Source organism: Gorilla gorilla, chromosome 1 (genome assembly GCF_029281585.2).
Source record: "Gorilla gorilla gorilla isolate KB3781 chromosome 1, NHGRI_mGorGor1-v2.1_pri, whole genome shotgun sequence".
NCBI classification, from domain to species: Eukaryota; Metazoa; Chordata; class Mammalia; order Primates; family Hominidae; genus Gorilla; species Gorilla gorilla.
In genome coordinates this window covers 115137568-115160887 of record NC_073224.2, presented here as the reverse complement: position 1 = coordinate 115160887, position 23320 = coordinate 115137568, and the positions used below count along the sequence as shown (strand labels likewise).

At 46.6% G+C, this 23320-nt stretch overlaps 1 pseudogene; it reads right to left on the bottom strand.

Moving 5' to 3' along the window:
- Window positions 1-9465, bottom strand: part of LOC115933241 (neuroblastoma breakpoint family member 15-like) — a 41535-nt pseudogene extending 32070 nt beyond the window's left edge.
- Between the last annotated feature and the right edge of the window lie 13855 nt (window positions 9466-23320).

Below are 23320 nucleotides of genomic sequence, written 5' to 3'. Positions count from 1 at the left end.
CCCCAAAAACCATCCCTAGAATGCAATCTCTTCTCTACTTGTCACAAAACGAACACAACAGTCCACTATATAAAGTCCCAAACACAGGAAAATGTAAATATAATGAAGTCTGCTTTCCAAATATTTATTCTATTCAGACCCAGTCATGGGGACCAGGGATTAGGAAATGACTACAAACAGGTTCAAGGGAATTTGGGAAGTGACAAAATATGCTGAAGTAGAACTCTGCTGATGGCTGCACAATTCGATAAATCAACTTACATCATTGAGTTGTACATTGACAATGGGGGACTTTTATAACAAGTAATTCTTTAAACAAACTTTTGGGTTTCTATTTCAACATGGAAAGAGCTAGGCAGTCATCACTTGTCCTCACAGCTAGAAAAAAGCTGAACAAACTGAAAGTCAACCCTTCTAGGGTGGATCAGAGAATTGAGGTCACAGGGAAAACTGCCACCTTAAAAATGAGAAACACAGGCTAACACACAAGGAGTCACAGCTCACAGGGAAGAGAAGCTACTGGGGACAGCAAGTGGGAGGAGCACTTAAATGATATTGACAGATTACTAGAAGCTGAGGGTAGCCTGGCTAGAACATTAAAAACTCCTTGAAGACCAGACTAAGGGGGAATCTCACACATTTCCAAGTTTTACTACAATGATCTCAACCAGGTTCTCATGATGAAGTTCAGAAAAACTCCCTGAGGTTTGGTACTACCAACTTCAGGACTTACATTAAGCTACAGTAACCCAAATAGTGTGAAGTTGGTGAAATGAGAAAGCACACACATATAGATGCATGGAAAATAATACGGAGCCCAGAAGCAGGCCTACATACAGTCCACTTATCTTCCATGGAGGTTTAGAGACAATTTAAAACAGCAAAGATAGCCTTTCCAACTAGTGGTGCTAGAACAGCTGGACAACCACATGCAAAAAAATAAATAAATCCAGGTATGCATGTTATACCCTTTATAAAATAAATCTTACATGTAAATGTAAGGTGCAAAACCATAAGAATCCTAGGAGACAACATAGGAGAAAATCTGAGGGATCCTGGGTTCAATGACGGCTTCTTAGATACAAAACCAAAAGCACAATCTACTAATGAAAAAAAATTAAGTTGAGCCTCATTAAAATTAAAAACTTCTGTTCTGTGAAAGACACTGTTAAGAGAATGGAAAAAGCAAGTCACAGACTGGCAGAAAATATTTACAAAATAATCTGATGGAAAAACTGCTGTCCAAAATATATGAAGAATTCTGAGAACTAAACAACACAAAGCAAAAAAAAAAAAAAAAAAGGTGAAAGATCTGAACACCTCATTAATAAGATATACAGATGGCAAATAAGCATATGAGAAAGATGCTCAAAATCATTTGTTGTGAGGGAATTGCACATTAAAACAACGAGATATCACTGTAAACCTATCAGAATGGCTAAAACACAAAACGGTGAACACACCAAATGCTGTCAAAGATGAGGAACAACCGGAACTCTCCATAGCTAGTGGAAATCAAAAGTGTACAGTCACTTTGGAAAACTTAAGTTCATTCAAAATCCTGCACATAAGTACTTGCAGCAATTTTATCATAATTGTCAAAACTTGGAAGTACCCAAGATGTCTTTCACCAAGTGAATGAATAAACAAACTGTGTTGTAGCCATACAATGAAATCTGATTCAGTGATTTTACAAAACAAGCTATCAAGTCATGAAAAGATGTGGAGGAACTTAAAGTACATAATGCTAGAAAGAAGCCAGTCTGGAAACCAACATACTGTAATTCCAACTCTAGGACATTCTTGGAAAGTCAAAAAGATAGAAGTAGTAAAATGAGTGGTTGTCAGGGGTGGAGGATAGGAGGAGGCATGAAATGGTGAAGTACAGGGAATTTTCAGCAGTGAAACTATTTTGCATGATGCTGCATTGGGGATTTGGGACATTACATAATTGCCAAAACCCATAATCTGTGAAACTCAAAGAATGAACTCTAATGTAAACTATGGACTTTAGTTGATAATGATGTATCAATAGTGGTTCATCAATTGTAACGAATGGACCACACTAATACAACATACTAATAGGGGAAACTGTGTGCTGGAGGACCGGGGAGCCTAGGAGAACTCTCTGTACTATCCACTCCATTTTTCTGTAAACCTAGAACTGTTCTAAAAAATAACATCTATTAGTTTTTTTTAATTAGGATGCAGCAGCCCCATATCAAGGTTTTGGTGGCATCCTGTTATTGTGTGGTTAGTACTTGGCATTGAAGTGCACCAACCTGGAGTCAGAGCAGTTGGAGATTTCAATGCCTGTGCCATTTACCTCTAACCCTGGGGTGCCCCTGGAACACAGCTAGCAGATCAGTTAGGCAGAAGCAGCCTCAGTCATCTAGACAGTGCAGGGTTCTGGTAAGGACAGGTGCAAACCATCTAGGTGGGCAGAACTTGGTGACGACTAGGAACCACTGAGACTCAGCAGCTGCCCCAGTGGCACCCACAAATCAGAGGAGGAGGAGGCTGGGAGGACCTAAGGGCTACAGGACGAGCTCCCTGCCTACAAGACAGAAGCAGCTCCAGAGGTTTTGGTAAGTAATGTAGATTTCAGTGCAGTGTGGTCTATTTAAAAAAGTAGAACAAAAAGGAAAGAAAAAGAGAGAGCATGAGAGAGAGAGAAAGAAAAAGAAAAGGAGAAAGGAAAGAATGGAGGGAGGGAGGGAAGGAGGGAGGGAGGGAGGAAGGAAGGGAGGGAGGAAGGAAGGCAGGGAGGGAGGGAGGAAGGGAGGGAGGAAGAAAAGAAGGGAGGGAGGGAGGAAGGCAGGGAGGGAGGGAGGAAGGGAGGAAGAAAGGAAGGGAGGGAGGGTGGAAGGGAAGGAGGGAAGGAAAGAATAAAGAGAGAGAGAAAGAGAGTGGGAGGGAAGTAGGGAAGGGAGAGAAGTAGGGAAGGAAGGAAGGAAGGAAGGAAATGAACAAATTCACATGAAGATGAGAACACCCAGGGGAACTTACACCACCAGTATTTCCATTAACAGGAACATGCTAACTAGCTATTGGAGAGAGACGCACTACTGTAAAACTATATACTGTTTCCATGGGGTACAACCCCTTCTTCCTCCTGAAACACATTATTCCTCTGGCCCACTGTTGCCAGAGACACTGAGTCTTGTCTTTGGATAAGTTCTGGTGCCCAAAAGAATGAGATGAGACAGTGGATCCCAGAACACCAGGCCGCAACCTTCCCTGCTTCTCCCTGTCCACTCCAGAAGCTGCCCAGCTGCAGGTGGGGGCCTCAGCCCCTGGGTCTGACGTCGTCCATTTGTCATTCTCACTGGACTTCCCTCCTTGCACTGGCTCCCACTCCCCCAGGACCTGGTGGACGGCCACGTGAGAAGGATACAAACAGGCCATGCCCCTTTCTTTCTCCCCCTCTCAATGCCTGCAGTGGTGGGTTCCATGGGGTAGTGACCTGAGATTTACTCATTATGGGGCCTCTAGCCCAGAGCAGGGCATGGTACCTAATAATCACCCCATGAATGCTCAGTGAAAGAAGGCGTCCACCACAAGGTCCTGGGGAGCCAAGAATTCCACTGTGGCCCATAAATTCTAAGTCCCACAGGATTCTGGAATGGGAGATGGGATCGGCCTTCAAAAGTGGCCTCTCTTTTAACCCATTATACTGGGAACTGAGCCATGTTTCCCCATCCTGGACACATCTAGAGGGCACTGCCTAAAACCACACACATCTCCCCACCCAGGACAGTGCAGGGCCTTAGCCTGGGGGATGCGGGTGGACAGGGAGGGGGTGAGCCATGAAAGCTGAAGAGGAGAAAGCAGGTGAAAGGGAACAGCAGGGTGGAAACAAGAGATGGAAATGGGGGCAGAGAATGGGGGGTAAGAGGGGAAGAGCAAGGAGTGGGATGCAGATCTAGCTACTAAGGAAAAGTCCTGGAGAGAACACTGTCCTCTCCTGAAGTAAAATCACTTCCACCTGACCACGGCACTGCAGGTCGAGGGTGGCACACGCTGTGAATATTTGTTCATTCACTTAACAAATATTAATTCAGTATCTATTTCATGCCAGGCAAGGCCCTGCGATGTTTAGGGCCCTTGGCATCTTCCCTTCACACCTGAGTCATAATAGAAAAAGGACTCTCTGACTGCATCGAGCTGGCAATGCCTCAGGGTTTTTACCTGTGGGATCTGGCAGCTCTTTATTCGGCCCACATCGTGTGAGGCTTCTCTTGGTGCACCGAATGGGGAAGTTTCTACATCAGTGCCTCGGAGAGTCCACTGGAAGCCCTGGACAGTGGGAGTTGGTGGCACCCCCAGCGTGGAGGCCAAGAGCACACAGCACTGAAGCTCCAGACACCCTCAGGAGGATGGTAAGGTGGGAGCCTGGGTCACCAGGAACCTTCGCCTGCATCTAAACAGGATTTGCTTTCAGATTGCCTATGAGATAAAAGAGAGAAATCATGGTTAATATTGAGATTTGGGGCTTCGGCAACTTGAAGGATGAAGCTGCCATTTACGGAGACTGGGAAGACCCAGGGAGGAGCAGGTTGAAAGGTGGTGGGGAACTAGAATTGGTTGGGTTCCTGTCATATGTAATCAACAGTCCTCACCAGCCTTGGCAACATAGAAAGACCCCATCTCTGAAAATAAAAAATGAAAAATTAGCCGAGCATGGTGGCACACACTTGTAGTCTCAGCTACTCAGAAGGCTGAGGCAGGAGGATTCCTTGAGCCTTGAATTAGAGGTTAGTGAGATATGACGGCACCACTGAACTCCAGCCTCAGGGGAAAAAAAATAAAGAGTCCTGACTAAATACTTGAGTAGCCAGGGAAGTTTTCACAAAGTAATATTTGAGGAAGATCTTAGTGAACAAGAATTCGATTCTTTCTGTTAGGTAATTAAGAGTGTGTGGGTGTAGTTAATGCTTCTTTGGGATCTCATCTACTGGTCTATCTGGTCTATCTGTACATGTATATTCTACAGGCTGTCTCACTGAGCTTTCGCTAGGTTATGCTACAGTAACAAAAGCCCCAAAATCTTAGCAGCTACACATACAAAGGTTTATTTTTCATTGACATTTCCTTTTATGTCAGGTTGACTGTGACTCTGCTGTATACAAGCTATTTTATTTGTTAGATGGTGAAAACTGTGACACTTGGAGATTGTTGAATGTGGTATTAGTATGTTCATTCATTCATTCATTTGACAAATATTTATTCAATATCTGTTTCATGCCAGGCAAGGTCAAGAACTCAGAATATAGTGGTGAATAAAAGAGACAAAATCTCAAATTTCCAGGAGCTTATATTGAAAATGAGATTAAACACATACAAAATAATCATAATAACAACAATGAATACTATATTCATAAATAATAGCTGTAAGAGATTTTAGTAAATCTTTTAAATTAGAAAAATATAAAAATTATTAAAACTAAAATGGCCAGGGGTGATGGCTCATGCCTGTAATCCCAACACTTTGGGATGCCAAGGTGGGAGGATCATTTGAGCCCAGGAGTTTGAAACCAGGCTGGGCACTACAGGAAAACCCCGTCTACAAAAAATAGAAAATTAGCCGGGCATAGTGGTGCATGCCTGTAGACCCAGCTACTAAGGAAGCTCAGGTGGGCAGACTGCTTGAGCCTGAGAGGTCAAGGCTGCAGAGACCCATGATCATACCACTCCACTCCAGCCTGGGCAACAGAGCGAGACACTGTCCCAAGGAAAAAAAAAAAATTATTCGATGTAGTCCTAAAACTATTATGTAGAATACTATTGTCTACATCACATCACGTCAGCCCTTTAAATGGCTTAACGCTTATTTAGGTACAATCCATAAAGTTTTCCTGGTAATTAAGTATACCGAAGAACAATTAAGTATAAAAGAGTTACTGCCTTGACAGGAAGATTGTAAAAATTGTAAAAAGATAAATAAATAAATAAGAGTCAAAACTGTAGCTCTATGAGGCTCAAATAACATCTAATTCAAGTCACAATGAACATCTAGCAATCACTGTGAACACCACATAATTCACTTAATACATTTTGCCTGAATGCCCAACACATCTGAATTACCAACACCGTATGTAGCCAAGAAACTGACAATCATTTATAAATTATCACCTATGACTCCATCTGCTCTATGCACTTATTTTTTAAATTTTACTCATTTATTTATTATTTTTATTTTTTGTAGAGAAGGGATCTCACTATGTTGCCCAGGTTGGTCCAGAAACAGAAACAGACCCACACTAATTTCATAAATCGGATGACAATACAGTCATCCGATTTATGAAAAAAAGTGCCAAACGGTGCAGAAGGAAAAGGATAGTCTTTTCAACAAATGGTGCTGGATCAAGCAGACACATCCATGTAGTAAAAAGTGAATCATAGCTGGGTGGGGTGGCTCACGCCTGTAATCCCAGCACTCTGGGAGGCTTAAGTGGGAAGATTACTTGAGCCCAAGAGTTTGAGACAAACCTGGGAAACATGTTGAATCCCCATCTCTACAAAAAATATGAAAATTAGCCAGGCATGGTGGCACACTCCTAAGTCACAGCTACTCAGGAGGCTGAGGTGGGAGGATCGCTTGAGCCAGGAGGTGGAGGTTGCAGTGAGCTGAGATCCTGCCATGGCAATCTAGCCTGGACAACAGAGTGAGGCCCTGTCTGAAAAAAAAAAAAAAAAAAAAAGAAATGCAAAAACTAAAATAAAATTGCTATAAGGTTAACACAGAAAAATGTGTTCATACTCCTAGGTTAGGCATTGATTTTTAAACAGGACACAAATAGCAGTAACCATAAAGGAAAAGATTGATAAAGTATAATTTCATTAAAATTAAGAATCTCAGGCTGGGTGCAGTGGCTCATGCCTGTAATCCCAACACTTTGGGAGGCCGAGGCAGGTGTATCACCTGAGCCTAGGAATTCCAGACCAGCCTATGCAATGTGGCAAAACCCTATCTCTACTAAAAATACAGAAAAGAGCTGAGTGTGGTGGTGCTCCCCTGTAGGTCCCAGCTACTTGGGGGCTGAGGCAGGAGGATCACCTGAGCCTTGGGAGGTCAAGGTTGCGGTCAGCTGGGATTGTGCCACCGCACTCCAGCCTGGGCAACAGAGTGAGATCTTGTCTCAAAAAGAAAAAAAAAGTTAGAGAATCTCCACTCATGAATAAGCACCATTAAAAGAGTGAAAAGGCAAGCTACAGATTGAAAAAAAGGGAAATGCAATACACATATATCCTAGAAAGGACGCATATCCAGAATAAAGTATTACAAATCAACAGAAAAACAAGCATATCAATGAAAACTGGATAAAAAGATTTAACAGGCACTTCACAAAAGAGGACATATAAATGCCAATAAAAGATACTCAATCTCAATACCAGGAAAATGCAAAATGAAACCACACTGATACATTACTGCACCCCTACTAGAATGGCAAAATAATTTTTAACTGACAGGCATCAGCAAGGATGTGGGGTAACCAGAATATCCCTGCTAAATGGTACAACCACTTTGGGAAAACGTTCAACAATATGTAATACTAAGTTTTATCATTCATATACCTCTAAAACCAACAACGCCACTCCTACAAATATACCCCAGTCTAGTAATGTTCTATTTCTTGATCTGTGGTGGTTCACTTGGTAAAAATTCATTACCTGTACTTTTTTTTTTTTTTGAGACAGGGTCTCACTCTGCCACCCAGGCGGGAGTGCAATGCCATGATCACGGCTCACTGCAATCTCAACCTCCTGGGCTCTGGTGATCCTCCCACCTCAGCCTACCGGGTAGCTGGGACTACAGGCACACACCACCACACACAGCTAACTTTTCTATTTTTAGTAGAGATAGGGTTTTGGCACGTTGCCGAGGCTGGTCTGGAAATCCTGGGCTCAAGTGATCCGCCCACCTTGGCGTCCCAAAGTGCTGGGATTACAGGTGTGATCTACCGCGCCTGGACCACCTGCACATTTAAAATTGTGAACCTCTCTGTATACTTCAGTAACTTTTCAAAGATTTCTTTGACACAAAGTTCTCAGAAATCTTAAAGCTAGCATTTCACAATAGAAAAAAAGAGCTTCTGGTTCACTGGTGAAATTTTACTAATAAAATTTAAAAACAAAAAGCTACTAACACATATCAGCTCAGAACAAAAACTAAACACTACCAGCAGACCTTTTCTCTAACTTCGTGAAGCACTGGGATTCATTCTTTCGGCAAAGAAAGGATGAACAACACTGTAACCCAAAGAAAAGGTATCACTGCAAGAAAAGACTTCTTTTCGAAAGCAGCTCTAGCAGCAAAAGATAGGAGGAAAGCAAGGAAACCATGCCAAATGTCTTGGTTAACTCTTCGGAGAAAGGACGCCAAATGAGATGATCTAACAAGCCAGAAAGACAGACAGACACAGGGAAATCACAGCAACTCTTTGGAGTGCAAACACCAACCCCACAATCCAACCTACCAGAAATCCTGCGGTGAATTTGAGGCTTGCCCCGCTAGTCATGAGGTGATTCAGTGATGGCTGCAAACGCTCCTCATGTGCATCCTGGACTTGGTACACCTGGCTTGCCCATCACCAGCCTGGAGAAACCGCCAGGAGCAGAATCCCGGAGGCCAATAAAGACCCCAACTTTGCAAGCCAGGGGCGCGAGTGGTCTCGCCTCTCAGGTCCCCAGAGGCAACCGATTTCTGGCCTCGAGGGTGGGGTGCGGGGTCAGGGTCCTCCACAGGATACATGAGGACGTGCCCCGGAAGCTGCTCATCCCTCCACCCCCTGGGATGCCACAGAACACCTGCCAGCGAGTTTCTTCCCCAGCGCCCAAGAGATGAGGGCTGCGGGAGGCAGCGGGCAAGCCAGGAATCCAACGCAGGGAACTTAAGCCCCGGCGGGCCGGAACACACGCCCCCCCCAAGCCCCCACCCCGCCTCGCCCTCTGCCGCTCGCAACAAAGCTTGCGACAGCCGCAGCTCGACCCAGCTGTGTACCCGCGGGTCCCGGACTCACCGCCCGCCCGGCCTGGCTCGGCGCCTTCACCTCGGAAATGCTGGGTGGACTTCGCTGTAAACCGTAACTTCCCATCCAGACGGCAGCCGCGCCGCCACGCCTCGGCCCGCTCCTGGCGCCACAGGTCGCCCGTCCCGCGTTCCCAAAAGCACCGCGTTCACTCAGAAGCTCACGCAGCCTTGGGACCCTCACCTACCCCTCCCAATATCCCCGCTGTCTCAATCGCCGCCCAGCCCATAGCCTGCGGCCAGCTGGATCCTCAGGGTCACGCTGGGCGCGTCAAGAGAGCCCAAGGCGCAGGCGCAGGCGCAGCGGGGCCTTAAAGGTACCTGGCCGCCTCTGCCGCACAGCGGGTTCGCTCGGGCCAAGAAAAGGATTAAGGGAGCGGATGGACCGAGTGCAGCAGAGACCGGGAAATCCCTCTCTCCGCTCCGCCTCTCTTTCAAGGCCCCAGCACTTGACCCTGCAAATCGCTGATTTCCCGGGCCACTTGAACCGCCCCTGCCAAGTTAAAGGGGCAGCAGACACACCCCCTCGGGGGCCCGGAGCGACCCCGGGCTTAGGACTGCAGGCTGGTGCTGCAGCACCGCCCCCGAGTCTGACTTCCAGGCCCTGGCATGCGGTGCAGACGCGCAGACATCGGAAGGCAACCCCCAGCTCCCCTGAGAGGTGACCTTAGGTCACTCGAAAAAACAATAACCAGCATGTCAATGGCACTTGTAGTTATTTTCTAATTTAAATTAATAACAGATTTTGCAGATGGGCTTCCACTGAAATAAGCCTTTGAGAAAAAGAAAAACTTCTTCTTTTTCAACAAGATTAGGAAATACCAAGAAATAGGCAACTAAGGTGGGGGAGTGGGGGTGGGCGACAAGCAGGCACCAGCTATTAAAGCAGCGGCCTAGTATATTCTGTCCTTCCATAGTTTGCGGGCCCAAGCCTAACTTCTTACAATAATAATTGTATAGAAAAGTTTTAAAAAGGGATAAAAAAAAAAAGAGGGGACGTCTCAAATGAATACACTTAAGCTCCCCCCTCAAGAAACAAGAAATAGGCAAGTAAAAGAAACCTAAAGCAGGCCAGGCACGGTGGCTCACGCCGGTAATACAAGCACTTTGGGAGGCCAAGGTGGGTGGATCACCTGAGGTGAGGAGTTCAAAACGAGCCTGGCCAACAAGGCAAAACCCCGTCTCTACTAAAAAATACAAAAAAAATAGCTGGGCGTAGTAGCACCCGACTGTAATCCCAGCTATTCTGGAGGCTGAGGAAGGAGAATCGCTTGAACCTGGGAGGTGGAGGTTGCAGTGAGCTGAGATCGCACCACTGCACTCCGGCCTGTGCCATGGGAATGAGACTGAATCTACAAAAAAAAAAAAAAAAAAAAAAAAAAAAACCTAAAGCAAATGGAAGGAAATAATAAAGATAACAGCAGAAATCAATGGCATTGAAAACAAAAAACAACAAAAGGGGAAACTAGTGAAAATAAAGCTGTCTCTTTGAAAAGATCAATAATATTTGACATATATTTGACAACCCAGATGAATTGGACAAATTCATCTTAAGTATCAACTACCACAACTTACCTAAAGCAAAATAGGTCATCTGAGTAAACACTGAACCATCAGTGTTCCATGTAGTATAACCTCTCATGGGTTAAAAGAAAAAAAAAAAAACTCTAGTGTTATAAGCAGGCATGAAGGGGCAGGGGGGATGGGGGTGGGAATGTTCTATAATAGGCTTACACAGATGTCTTTGGAAAACAGAGCTAACAAAGCAACAGGCACTTAGAGAACAGGCTTGTCCTAAACCTTCTGTTGTTTGCCAAGGGAAGAAATCTTGGAGTGAAATTTTCACTTTCTCTCTTGTGCAGATCTCTGTAAGACACAAAAGTTTGGAAGACAGTCGTTTTGATCCTTGACTTTTCTAGAGACTCAAAAGACGCATCTGAGGAGAAAAGCTCTGGGTCCCTGGAATGACCGTGCCACTCAACATGCCTCCTGGAGTGGCCAAAGAGAGTCTAGTTAAGAAAAGAAATATTGGAGTGAACTTTCACTCACTCCCACCTTTGTAGGTTTCTTAAAAACATATGAATTTAGAAGCGAGATACTTGGCTTTCTCACATGACTCAAAAGAGGTGTAGATGAAGAGAAGCTCCATCATCCCACAGATCTTCCAGGGTAACCTGGACACATCCCTAAACCTCCAGCTCCTGGGTCTTTGAAAGCCTGTTTAGGGAAAGAATTTGTGATTTTCTCAAGGTTGAGAGGAAAGAGTTTGGGAAACACCAAGGCATGGGTTGGCAAAAAGATTACATCATCAGTGAGGAAATGAAATTTCCAGAGGTTTTTGCCAGATCTGGGACCAGAGACAAAGGCCTGGATGAATTTCCTGTGTATTTCCATAGAGGTCTGTTATCTAGTTGTATAGATCCTGTTTCACAATTAGGTTCTTTCAAATCTGGTATGTTGATTTAAATGCCATTATAAATAACTTGATAATGTTGCCTGACATACGTCTCCTATGCAAGGCTTTGCTCTGGGTGTCCTTTCTGTTTGCTCTGTGTGTCTACTCAAGAGTCCTATACAAATCTATTTTAGAAACACTGCTTCAAAGTCCTTCCAGAGACCCTTCAAAATTAGATCTAGTGAAACCGCACTCAGTGGAGCATTGGTAGTTCAGCGGTGGCATTCTCCCCACCTACGCGGGAGACCTGGGTTCAACTCCCGGCCAAAGCAGGCCTTCTTACCCTTCATGCTCCAAGTTCATGCTTGAAGGGCTATTACATTTCTAGCCAACAAAGTTATTGTACTACACAGGCTGTGCAGCATTTAGGGGCCTTGAGTCGTGGTGGCTGGAAGCTAAACCTGCCACCTCTGGAATATTCTCTGTGCTGGATCTAATCTTGAAATTACATTTCCTCTGCTCAAAGCCTGTCTTTGAAAGTGGGGGTGTTTCTGGTGGTTTGCTGCAGTTTGGAATACTGGGAACTAAATAAAGCCTTTGCTACTTTCATCTAGTCTCTGGGCACACCCCTGAGTAACCCAAAGGCCATCAGATGGATTCTCGTGCTGGACTTTCCCCTACCTTAGGCCACATCTCACTATGGAGTGAGGATCAAGAAGTAAAGGTCTGGGAAGGAGAGAAGCTGCAGGGGCCAGGGAGACTCTTCGTTGGTCGGAGAACCATCAGCGGCCCAAGGAAAAGGGAGGATCGTGGGGAGACGAGGGGAGCAGTGGAGATGAGGGGAGCAGCGGAGACAGAGTCTCACGCACAGGTGTGCCCAGACACCCTGAACCCAGTTACTTAACCTCGTCAACCACGTGGCATCCGCGGGATCCGTGGGCCTGTGGGTCTTCCGGGAGGGATTCTGTGTCCCTGTTATTGTGTGTCAATAGGTGTTAGCCTGATATTTATATTTTTAATGAGAGAAAACGAACTCCAGAATTTGGGAACTGTTTTTCCTGTTTTGCTTTATACCTCTTGGACACTCCTTCGAAGGACTGGATCTGAGGGGCATTGGGGTGCGACTACTGTGGACAAGGGATGATTAATTTTCATCCAAAAATCTTTGGTGGATTCCCCCGGCTCTCCAGCTCACCAGTCTAACAGTAGTTTAAAACAGAAGATCAGCAACGTTTGGAGAGTTTTTTTTTTCTTTGCGTTTTAATGATAAACTTGATTTATTCAATTCTATTCTGAGGTTGTCTTTCTATATTTTGAGTATAAAACGATGGCCATACTATGTTGGAACCACTAAGGTTCTTCTCTTCACTTGTTATTCGTAAAGTCTCTTTGTAATCTGAGAATTTCCTGAGTAAACTGGGAACTGTTATACATAATTCCTTGTTTTTGAACATTCTTTGTAAACAGGAATCAGGATTGGGGGTGGGGAGGGAGGGAGGAGTAGGAGTCCTGATTTGTATAACAGAAAATCATGGATTACTTATGTGATGGAGCAAAGGGTTTAAAAACTCTTAGCGTCCCCAGATTTCCCCTTTTACTGTTTGCTGAAGAAAATTCTGTCTTTGACTCCCTTCCTTACCCTCTCCTGGCCTGTGAGATGCTTCCTCCCTATTCAGTTTATTTCCTCCTCCCCTCCCCGCCCCACTCCTCCCACCCCCGCAGCCCCCTCCTCTTTTTCAGTGAAGCTGCTGGAGGAAAGTCGGGTTTGGGAGAAGACCCACACAGGCAAGGACAGCAGAACACTGACATATAGTTACACTCTTGTCGCCAGCACTGTCATTAAGACGTTGTGAAAAGACAAAGACAAAAGAGGAGAGGAGAGAATAATATCTCCGTTTCAGGAGATATTCCACAATATTCCAGGATGTTGAGCCTACTGTCCAGAGTCCTTGATCCGATGTAGTAAAGAGCTAGGGACATTTTCACTGAAGGCTTTGATTGCTGGCAAAATCTCATTAAAAGTGTATACATTGATAGGTTGGCCACAGAATGGCCAAAGAAGAGCCTCTGGCCTACATCTGCCAAGATATATGTGTAAGAATACACTCTGCAGCATTATTTTTTATTGTAAAATAGCAGAACGAATTTATTATTCAATAATTATAAAATGTTCAAATGTATGTGACTATATTCAGACAATGAAAAATGCAGCTGTTAAAAATAGACAATACTGATGATTCAGATGATGTTACTGATGAAAATAATAACAGATGACAATTATTGAGCATTTACGCAATCTTACATGCATTACCTTATTTAAAGTTCAGAACAACTAAGGAAATGAGTAACTTGGGGTGGGCGTGAGAGGTTTGGAGGCACAAAAGGAAGATAGGCATTCAAGGGACACCAGGATAGAAGAGCCACAGTAGAAGAGAGAGGAAGAGGAGTCCACCAGGTGGGATGCTGCAAGCCGCTGGATAGCACGGCGGAGATAGGGCGCTCCTGCCCCGCAAGCCTCCCTGCGACCGGAGGCCTCCGGCCGCCTTCTTCCAGGAAGACGCGCCCTGCTTTCTTCTGGTGTTGGTAGAGACGCTGCAAAGCGCATCGTCCTCGAGCATTTCTTCTCTCCCCAAGACCCTCCGAAGGAAGGATGGGCGGACAGAAACTTCACTCCTAAGTGGTCAAACGCGCAGAGCTCCAGCTTCCGCAGGAGCATTTCCCGAGTGTCTTTCATGGGTAAGAGTGGGCCCTGCAGGATAATGCCTCCCGTTCCCTGAGGAGCAGTGCGGGAGATGTCCATGTGGCCAGCTCCTGGGCCACGCGACCCAGGCCCTCCAGGAGGAGCGAGGAGTCCTGGGCCCTGAGCCAGCCCCCTGGACCGGCTGTGCCAAGAGAAGCAGCAAGGGAAGGGGTCCCCTCCTGCCTCAGGGTCTCTGTCCTCCTGGGGTTAAGAGATGTGCATCTAACTCCCTCTCCAAGTGCTGGAGAGGAGGCTAGGTCTTTCCCACGGGCTGGGGGCCTTGCTGTCCCAAGGACGGCTGGGGAGGAGGAGGAGGCCGGTTGAGATGTGTGAAGCAGCTCTGGCTACAGCGGGTAGGGAGAGGGCGCGCGGGACCCAGGAGACTCGGTGCGGAGCCAGGCCTCAGGAGCAGCCGCCTTGTTCCTGGAAGGGGTGCCTCCCTCCATCTTGTCTCCAAAGACTGTAGGGAGACGTTCTCGCCCGGTAGGAAAGCGACGTCTCCCATGCTTTCCCACCACGCAGGCCTTGTGGCCTTTCTCCTGCTAGTGTCTGCCCTCCAACCTGCGGGGGCTGCGGCTGCCACGGTTCCACTCTGGGTGGACGCTGCCTGCCTGGGATCCAAGAGCCGCCGTTGCAGGCGGGAGTTGGGGAGTCGTGTGCAGGTCCGAAGGAGACCCAAGCTCTTGGTCAACGCTTTTTTGCTATAGCCAAATTCAGCGTGTAAAAGACAGAGAGCTCACATCTGTCTGTTCGTAAGCTTCGGTGAGAACACCAAGGAAGCACACTCAAGATTCCTAGGAGGGTGGGAAGGGTCCCTGGCGGTGATATACGCGTCGGCGGTGAGCCAAGGCATGTCAGGAGAGTGAGTGCGCGAACCCAGCCGCCGGATAGCGCAAACACCACCGCAGACGAGGGCCCCGCATGTGGAGAAATCGCAGGGGTGACCGGAGCCGAAGTGTGGTGGACTAGCCTCCTCCAGGGAGAACCCCCTTCCTGACCACTGTATGTCCCCCGCCACATAAGGGGAGAGGAGGGACAGCACAGCCTACTCTCCCCTGGCCGACGCTCAGGGTCACCACCTTCTCCTCTGCTCTCCCCTCGCCATTCTTCCAAACCACCCTCCGCCAAAGATTCCACGGACAGTCACCCTCCCAACAACCCAGGCCTCCTTTCAGCAGCGGCTCCCGCCCCACAGCCACCGCACCCTCTCACCCCCGCGGTTCTGCCCGCCGCCTCTGCCGAGTCTGTGCACTTCACCTCCCTGGGTCCCGCTCCCCCCTGAGCTTACAGTGGACCAGGGGCAGGACGGGGGAAAGGCCATTCGGCTGCCCTTCTAGCTTCAGAATCACCCAGTGAACGGGTTTCAACCGTAGCCGGCAAGATGCCCCTCTCCGGTTTTCCGAGGCTTTGGAACCTGCACAATTGTTCTGCAAAAGACGGTGGCTCCACCTAGCATTGGATGGGCGCTTGCTCTGCATGGTGATGCCGGAGCGAGGGTCGACTGTCCGTATGTCGCAGTCAGGTGGTGTGCTTGCTTCCAAGTCTGGAGTTGGCTGGTTCAAGCTCGTTCTACTGAGCGTTTCTTGCATTTTAAAAATGCTTAAACCGCTGGCAACTTTCTTCTACCCAGCACATTCTCTCATGGAATGGCAGAGCAAGACCAACTTTACCCGCCTCTCCTCCGTGTCTCCCATACGACATGAGGACGTAAATCAAGGTCCGCTAGGATTCTAGGATCTCTCTCTCTCTCTCTCTCTCTCTCTCTCTCTCTCTCTCTCTCTCTCTCTCTCGACGGAGTCTTTCTCTGTCACCAGGCTGGAGTGCAGTGGCGCGATCTCGGCTCATTGCAACCTCCGACTCCCTGGTTCAAGCGATTCTCCTGCCTCAGCCTCCCGAGTAGCTGGAATTATAGGCACGCGCCACCACGCCCAGCTAATTTTTGTATTTATAGTAGAGACGGGGGTTTCATCATGTTGGCCAGGATGGTATCAATCTCCTGACCTCGTGATGCGCCCGCCTTTGCCTCCTAAAGTGTTGGGATTACAGGCTTGAGCCACCGCGCCCGGCCTTCTCTCTATTTTGTTTGTTTGTTTGTTTGTTTGTTTACTGTCATTCATTTAGCCCTTTCCATACGCTTTTGAAGTTAAATTGGTTCTGTGATTTTATGATTACATATAATGTTCTAGTCATTCTTGTACGGGCATTTTCGGCGTTTTCAGCCACTGGTGTATTTCTATAGGATAGAGGTGCAATTACTATAGGAAGAGCAATTACTCCATCATAGTGTTCACACGGTTTTTATATCATTCCATTCTCTCTCATCTGTTGGCTTATTAGCTATAACTCTTTCTTTTGTTATTTTAGTAATTCCCTTAGGGCTTATAGCAAACCTTTTTAACTGATCACAGTCAACCTTCAAGTGATATGAAACCTCGCCTTCTGGCCTTGAAGTTATTGCTGACATGTACTTTGCTTTTACGCATGTTATAAACCCACAACCCATTGTTATTGCTTTTATTTAAATGGTCAAACTTTTACAAAAGAAATTTACAAAATAAGAAAATACCTAGTATAGTTACCTATTTCTGGTGTTCTTCATTTCCTCATGTAGATCTGGATTTTCATCTGGTATTGGATTCCTTCTGCCCGGAAGACTCCTTTGACGTTTCTGTAGTGTGGGTCAGCTGGTAGTGAATTCGGTCAGCTTATGTAAGTCTCTAAATGTCCTTACTTCACTTCCAGTTTTGGGAATTTATTTTTTCTGGCAGAGTATTCTAGGCTAACTTCCTCTGCCCTCAGTACCTTAAAGATGTTGCTTCTCTGTCTGCTCCCATTGCATTGCTGCTCCCAGTGGGGGTCGGCGAGAGCAGAAAGAAAGTTGATGGCAATTCTCATCTTTGTTCCTGTGTATGTACAATGTCTTTTTCTTCTGGCTGGATTTCAGCAATGTTATTATGAGGTATCTAGCAGTGGTTTTCTTCATGTTTCTTGTGCTTTGGTTTCCTCAGCTCCTTGGGTCACTGGATTTATAATTTTCATTATGGTTCGGAACTTTTCAGCTATTGTTTCTTCAAAAATTGGCTGGGAACAGTGGCTCACACCTTCAGGAGTCAGGAGGTGTTGAGTGAGGCCGGGAATTGGAGACCAGCCTGAGCAACATACTGAAACCCCACTCGTAATAAAAATAACAAAGAAAGAAAATAAATGCTTCCTTTCCTCCCCGCTCCTTTTCAGGGACTCACATTACTCATAAATTAGGCCTCTTAAATCTGCCCTACAGTTCACTGATAATCTTTTCATTTTAAAAAAAATCTTTTGTCTGTGAGTTTCATTTTGCATATTTTCAATTATTCATGGTTCCATATTCCCTGATCATTTCTTCTCCAACGTCTAATCTGCTGTTAATCCCATCCAGCGAATTTATCTTCTCTGATATTTTGGTTTTGTCTTGCTTGCTTGCTTGCTTGCTTGCTTTCTATCTTTCTATCTTTCTTTTTCTTTTTCTTTTTTTAGATGGAGTCTCACTCTGTCACCCAGGCTGGAGTGCAGTGGCGTGATATTGGCTCACTGCACCCTCCGCCTCCTGGGTTCAAGCGATTCTCCTGCTTCAGCCTCCAGAGTAGCTGGGACTACAGGTGTGTGCCAGGACACCCAGCTAATTTTTTGTATTTTTAGTAGAGACAGGGGTTTCACCGTATTAGCCAGGATGGTCTCAATCTCCTGACCTCGTGATCTGCCCCCCTCAGCCTCCCGAAGTGCTGGGATTACAGGCGTGAGCCATCGCGCCCGGCCTATACACAAACTTTTGAATTAGAATAGAAAAGTTGAGAAGATAGTTCACAGAATGGAGTAAAGAGGATGAAATGGGTTTTTGGAAACCATTCACATTTTAAAGTTGTTTTAGGCCAGGCGCGGTGGTTCATGCCTGTAATCCCAGCACTTTGGGAGGCCGAGGTGGGTGGATCACGAGGTCAGGAGATCGAGACCATCCTGGCTAACATGGTGAAACCCCGTCTCTACTAAAAATACAAACAAAAAATTAGCCAGGCGCGGTGGCGGGCACCTGTAGTCCCAGCTACTCAGGAGGCTGAGGCATGAGAATGGTGTGAACCTGGGAAGTGGAGCTGGCAGTGAGCCAAGATCGGGCCACTGCACTCTAGCCTGGGTGACAGAGCGAGACTCCGTCTCAAAATAAATAAATAAATAAAATAAAATAAAATAAAGTTAACGCCCCTCACCCCCAAAGAACAATGTGTGTTCTCCCCAGACATCCCTTTATTAAAATATGCAGAGAAAGTGTAGGATAGAAGAGCATATGCTAAACTCCTCAGAATGTATGTCTGGAAGTGGACAGGGGAATGGGAGTGGGATGAACAGAGAAAAGAAGGAAAGACAGTAAGGGCCTTGCTGAGAGCAGCCACCATAATGTGCCCTGAGCTAAGGTACATGATTACCTTCTTCCTGTGCACCTGAGATCTGAGAGAATATATTAACAAATCAGGGATATGGAATTTTAAAAACACTACGGGAAAACAACAAATTTACCCAAACAGAACAGTCTAGTTAAGAAAGGCAGGAAGAGGCCGGGCGCGGTGGGTCATGCCTGTAATCCCAGCACTCTGGGAGGCCAAGGCGGGCGGATCACGAGGTCAGGAGATCGAGACCATCCTGGCTAACATGGTGAAACCCCATCTCTACTAAAAATACAAAAAAAATAGCCAGGCGTGGTGGCGGGCGCCTTTAGTCCCAGCTACTCCTGAGATTGAGGCAGGAGAATGGCATGAACCTGGGAGGCAGAGCTTGCAGTGAGCCGAGATCATGCCACTGCACTCCAGCCTGGGCAACAAAGCGAGACTCCGTCTCAAAAAAAAAAAAAAAAAGAAAGAAAAGAAAAAAGAGGCAGGAAGAGATTTTATAAACAAAGCAAAAACACAGAAATCATACAATGAGGTGGTGGGAATGAGACTAACTATGCCCATCATCTCCAACATAACACTAATTACTGCTAATTATAATGGATCTAAGTCTCTCATATTGGATAGAAAAGGAAATGCGGACTCTAATGGTTCAATGGCAGAAAAGGGTTAAATATTCAAAGCAGTGCACATTATTATTATTATTATTATTATTATTATTATTATTATTATTTAAGACAGAGTTTCACTCTTGTTGCCCAGGCTGGAGTGCAATGGTGTGATCTCAGCTCACCACAACCTCCGCCTCCCAGGTTCAAGCAATTCTCCTGCCTCAGCCTCCCTAGTAGCTGGGATTACAGGCATGTGCGACCATACCCAGCTAATTTTGTATTTTTAGTAGAAACGGGGTTTCTCCATGTTGGTCAGGCTGGTCTCGAACTCCTGACCTCAGGTGATCTGCCCGCCTCGGCCTCCCGAAGTGCTGGGATTACAGGCATGAGCCACTGCACCCAGCCTATTATTATTATTATCATTATTTTGAAACAGAGTCTCGCTCTGTCACCAGGCTGGGGTTCAGTGGCCAGATCTCAGCTCACTGCAACCTCTACCTCCCAGGTTCAAGGGATTCTTCTGCCTCAGCCTCCCGAGTAGCTGGGACTATAGGCACGTGCCACCATGCCCAGCTAATTTTTGTATTTTTAGTAGAGATGGGGTTTCGCCATATTGGCCAGGCTGGTCTCGAACTCCTGACCTCGTGATCCACCCACCTCGACCTCCCAAAGTGCTGAGATTACAGATGTGAACCACCACACCGGGTCAAAAGCAGTGCACATTATCTTTAGCAAGCTAACACAGAAACAGAAAACCAAACACCGTGTGTTCTCACTTATAACTGGGAGCTGAATGCGAGAACACATGGATAAATGGGGTTAGGGGGCAAGGACAACAGACACTGGAGCCTGTTGGAGGGTGGGGGTTGGGAGGAGGGAGAGCATCAGGAAGAGTAGCTAATGGATGCTGGGCTTAGTACCTGGGTGATGGGATGATCTGTGCATCAAACCACCATGACACAGGTTTACCTATGAGACAAACCCGCACATCCTGCACATGTACCCCTGAACTTAAAATAAAAGTTGGAAATAAAAAATGTAAAAAGGAAAGAAAATAAACAACAACAACAAAAAGAACGGTGCAAATCTATACCACGCTCATTATAAACAAAAGAATGAGAGTGAAAACATGAATATCCGACAAAAGTAAACAGCAAAAGAACGCTTTATGTTAACTAGAGGAGTAATATCCTAGCATCTACCTAGAATCAAATGGAACTGTTTTTCCCTGAACTGGCCTCCTTGAGTGGCCGACCAGGGCCAGGTGAAGAGAAGAATTCTGGGCGTGAAATGTCCATTTATTCCCTCTTGTTTTGGTCTCTGTAAGGCATAAGAAGTTAAAAGCAAGATCTGATCCCTGGCGTTTTCCAGGAACTCAAAAGAGGTGTAGGAGAAGAGAAGCTCAATTATCACCCTGGTCTCCTGGAGTATCCCAGGCACAGTCCCAAGAGTTCAGCTTTTCATACTCGAGTTCCTGGGTCCTGAAGGCCTTTTTGGGGAAAGTGCTGATGTTCGTGTCAAGGTTGGGAAGAAAGGGTTTGGGAGGAACCAAGCAACAGGGAGGCAAAGAGAAGACATCAACAAGCGAGGCAAGAACTTTCCACAGGCTCACACTGGATACAGGACCAGAGACAAGAAGCTGGGTGAGTTTCTGATATTTTCCTACAGAGGTTTGTTATGCAGTTGCTTCAGAGCCTACTCAGAATAAGGCTTTTTCAAGTCAGCTCTTTTAATGTGAAGCCGTAACTTTGTGGTATTGCCTGATGGCAATTCTCCACTGCGAGCCATTGCTCTAGGTGTCTTTTTTGTTTGTCACATCTTGCAAAGAGAACACGGTGAAAATCTTGACTCCTGTTCCCAAGTCTGTGTCTTAACTCTTTCCAAGGCTGCAGAGCTCGGGGTCAGGAGGCGTTGGCAGTTCAGTGGTAGAATTCTCGCCTCCCACCTGGGAGACCTGGATTCCATTTCCGGCAAATGCAGCGTCCTGTCTTTGTGCCCTGTGGTTTTTACATTTACTTACTGTGCCGCGCTAATAAAGAAAAAACAGGAGGGGAAGGGGGGAACTACTGTATAGTCCTTGGGTTCTTTCCGTAGCGGAATTTATTTTTCTTTTATTTATTTATTTTTGTTTGTTCGTTTGAGACAGAGTCTCTGTCTGTCCCCCAGATTGGAGTGCAGTTGCACGATCCTGGCTCACTGCAACCTCCACCTTCCAGGCTCAAGAGATTCTCATGCCTCAGCCTCCCAAGTAGCTGCGATTACAGGCACGTGTCACCATTTCCTGCTAATTTTTGTATTTTCAGTAGAGACGGGGTTTCACCATGTTGGCTAGGCTGATCTTGAACTACTGACCTCACATGATCCACCAGCTTCGGCCTCCCAAAGTGCTGGGATTACAGGCGTGAGCCCGGGCCCCGGAGAGGAATTTATCTAAGCCGAGACTTTGCAGAGACTGTCTTTGAAGCAGCCAGTGGGTCTGGTTGGTCTCTGCGTTTCTACATATTTGGCCCTAAAACCGGCGAGACTTTTATCGTCTCTGCTGTCGGATCCCTGCAATACAAAGAGGTACCTGGTCACTGATTCTCTACTTGGACCTTGGATAGACCATTAGACCACATCTCGCGATGGAGTGCGGCTCAAGAAATGACATTCCCGGCCGGGCGCGGTGGCTCACGCCTGTAATCCCAGCACTTTGGGAGGCTGAGGCGGGCGGAGCACGAGGTCAGGAGATCGAGACCAACCTGGCTAACACGGTGAAACCCCGTCTCTACTAACAATACAAAAAATTAGCCGGGGGTGGTGGCGGGCGCCTGTAATCCCAGCTACTCAGGAGGCCGAGGCGGGAGAATGGCGTGAACCCGGGAGGCGGAGCTTGCAGTGAGCCGAGGTCGCGCCACTGCACTCCAGCCTGGGTGACAGAGCGAGACTCCCCGAAAGGAGAGAAGCTGTGGGGGGGGGGGGGGTGGACACAAACAGTGGTGGGGAACTGGGGCCCAGGGAAAGGGGAGGCATGTGAGGAGGAACCCGAGTGCAGATGAGGGGAGCTGCGGAGAGGGGCCTCGGACCTTCCTGTCGAGGAAGGCCCAGTCTTTGGTGGTCTCGGCAAAATGAAGGATGGGCCCCAAGTGGAGAGCAGCACGTCCCCAAAACTCATTTCTATCACCCCTGTTTGTTTTACACTCCACCAGGCAAATCTTCCGTCCACAGGATTCTTTTTAATACTTCTCTTTAAGCAGTGTGGTGGGGAGGCCATGGCAATCATTAGCTCTGGAGGCCTGAGGAGGACACTCTGAAGAGGAAAGCCCCGCGATCATCCGGTTTCACCCCTGTTTTCATCTACTCTTTTCCTCAGCGAAGCCTATATGGGTTCCCGATGTCACATCGCAGCTACCGCACTGGAGGGTTAAGAGCCGCTGACAAATCTCTTTCGGGAAGGGGTAAGAAGCGCAGCTGGCCCAGAGCCACGGAGAGAGACGCAAGAGCAGAACCGAAAATACTTTTCTCCATCTTGTGTTCTCTCTGCTGTCGGTGAACATTAACCTTCCACACACACCGGGTCAATACTGCCTTGGTCTCTACAGGAGGTTTACCATTTTTTACAGTTCCCGTAAGCCATGTTTTCTTCTCGCTTCTACAGTTCTTCCAGGATTGAGTTTCAGGAGCTGGTCAGCAGTCCAGGCTAGCTCAACATCCTGGTTCAAAATCGTTTGTCTGGTTTTGCTACTAGGGTGAAGCTTGCCTCCTAGACCAGAGTTAAGACGTGTTCCCTCGGCTTCTGTTTTCTAGAGAGAATTGATATAGTTTCTTCCTTAAGTGTTTGGTTGTGAAACCATCTAGACCTGGCGCTTTGTTCTGGAAGGTTATTAATTGTTGCTTCAATTTCGTTAATAGATAGAGACCTATTTAGTGTATCTATTTCTCCTTGTAGAGTTTTGGTCAACTTTATCTTTCAACTACTTGATCCAATTCATCCAAGTTATCAAATTTGTGAGCAGAGAATTGTGCATAATAGTCCTCTACTATCCTTTTAATGTCCACGAGATCAGAAGTGAGGGTCATTGTTTTCTTTCTCATATTAGTAATTTGTATCTTTTCTCATTGTTTCTTGGTTCACCAGCTAAAGGTTTA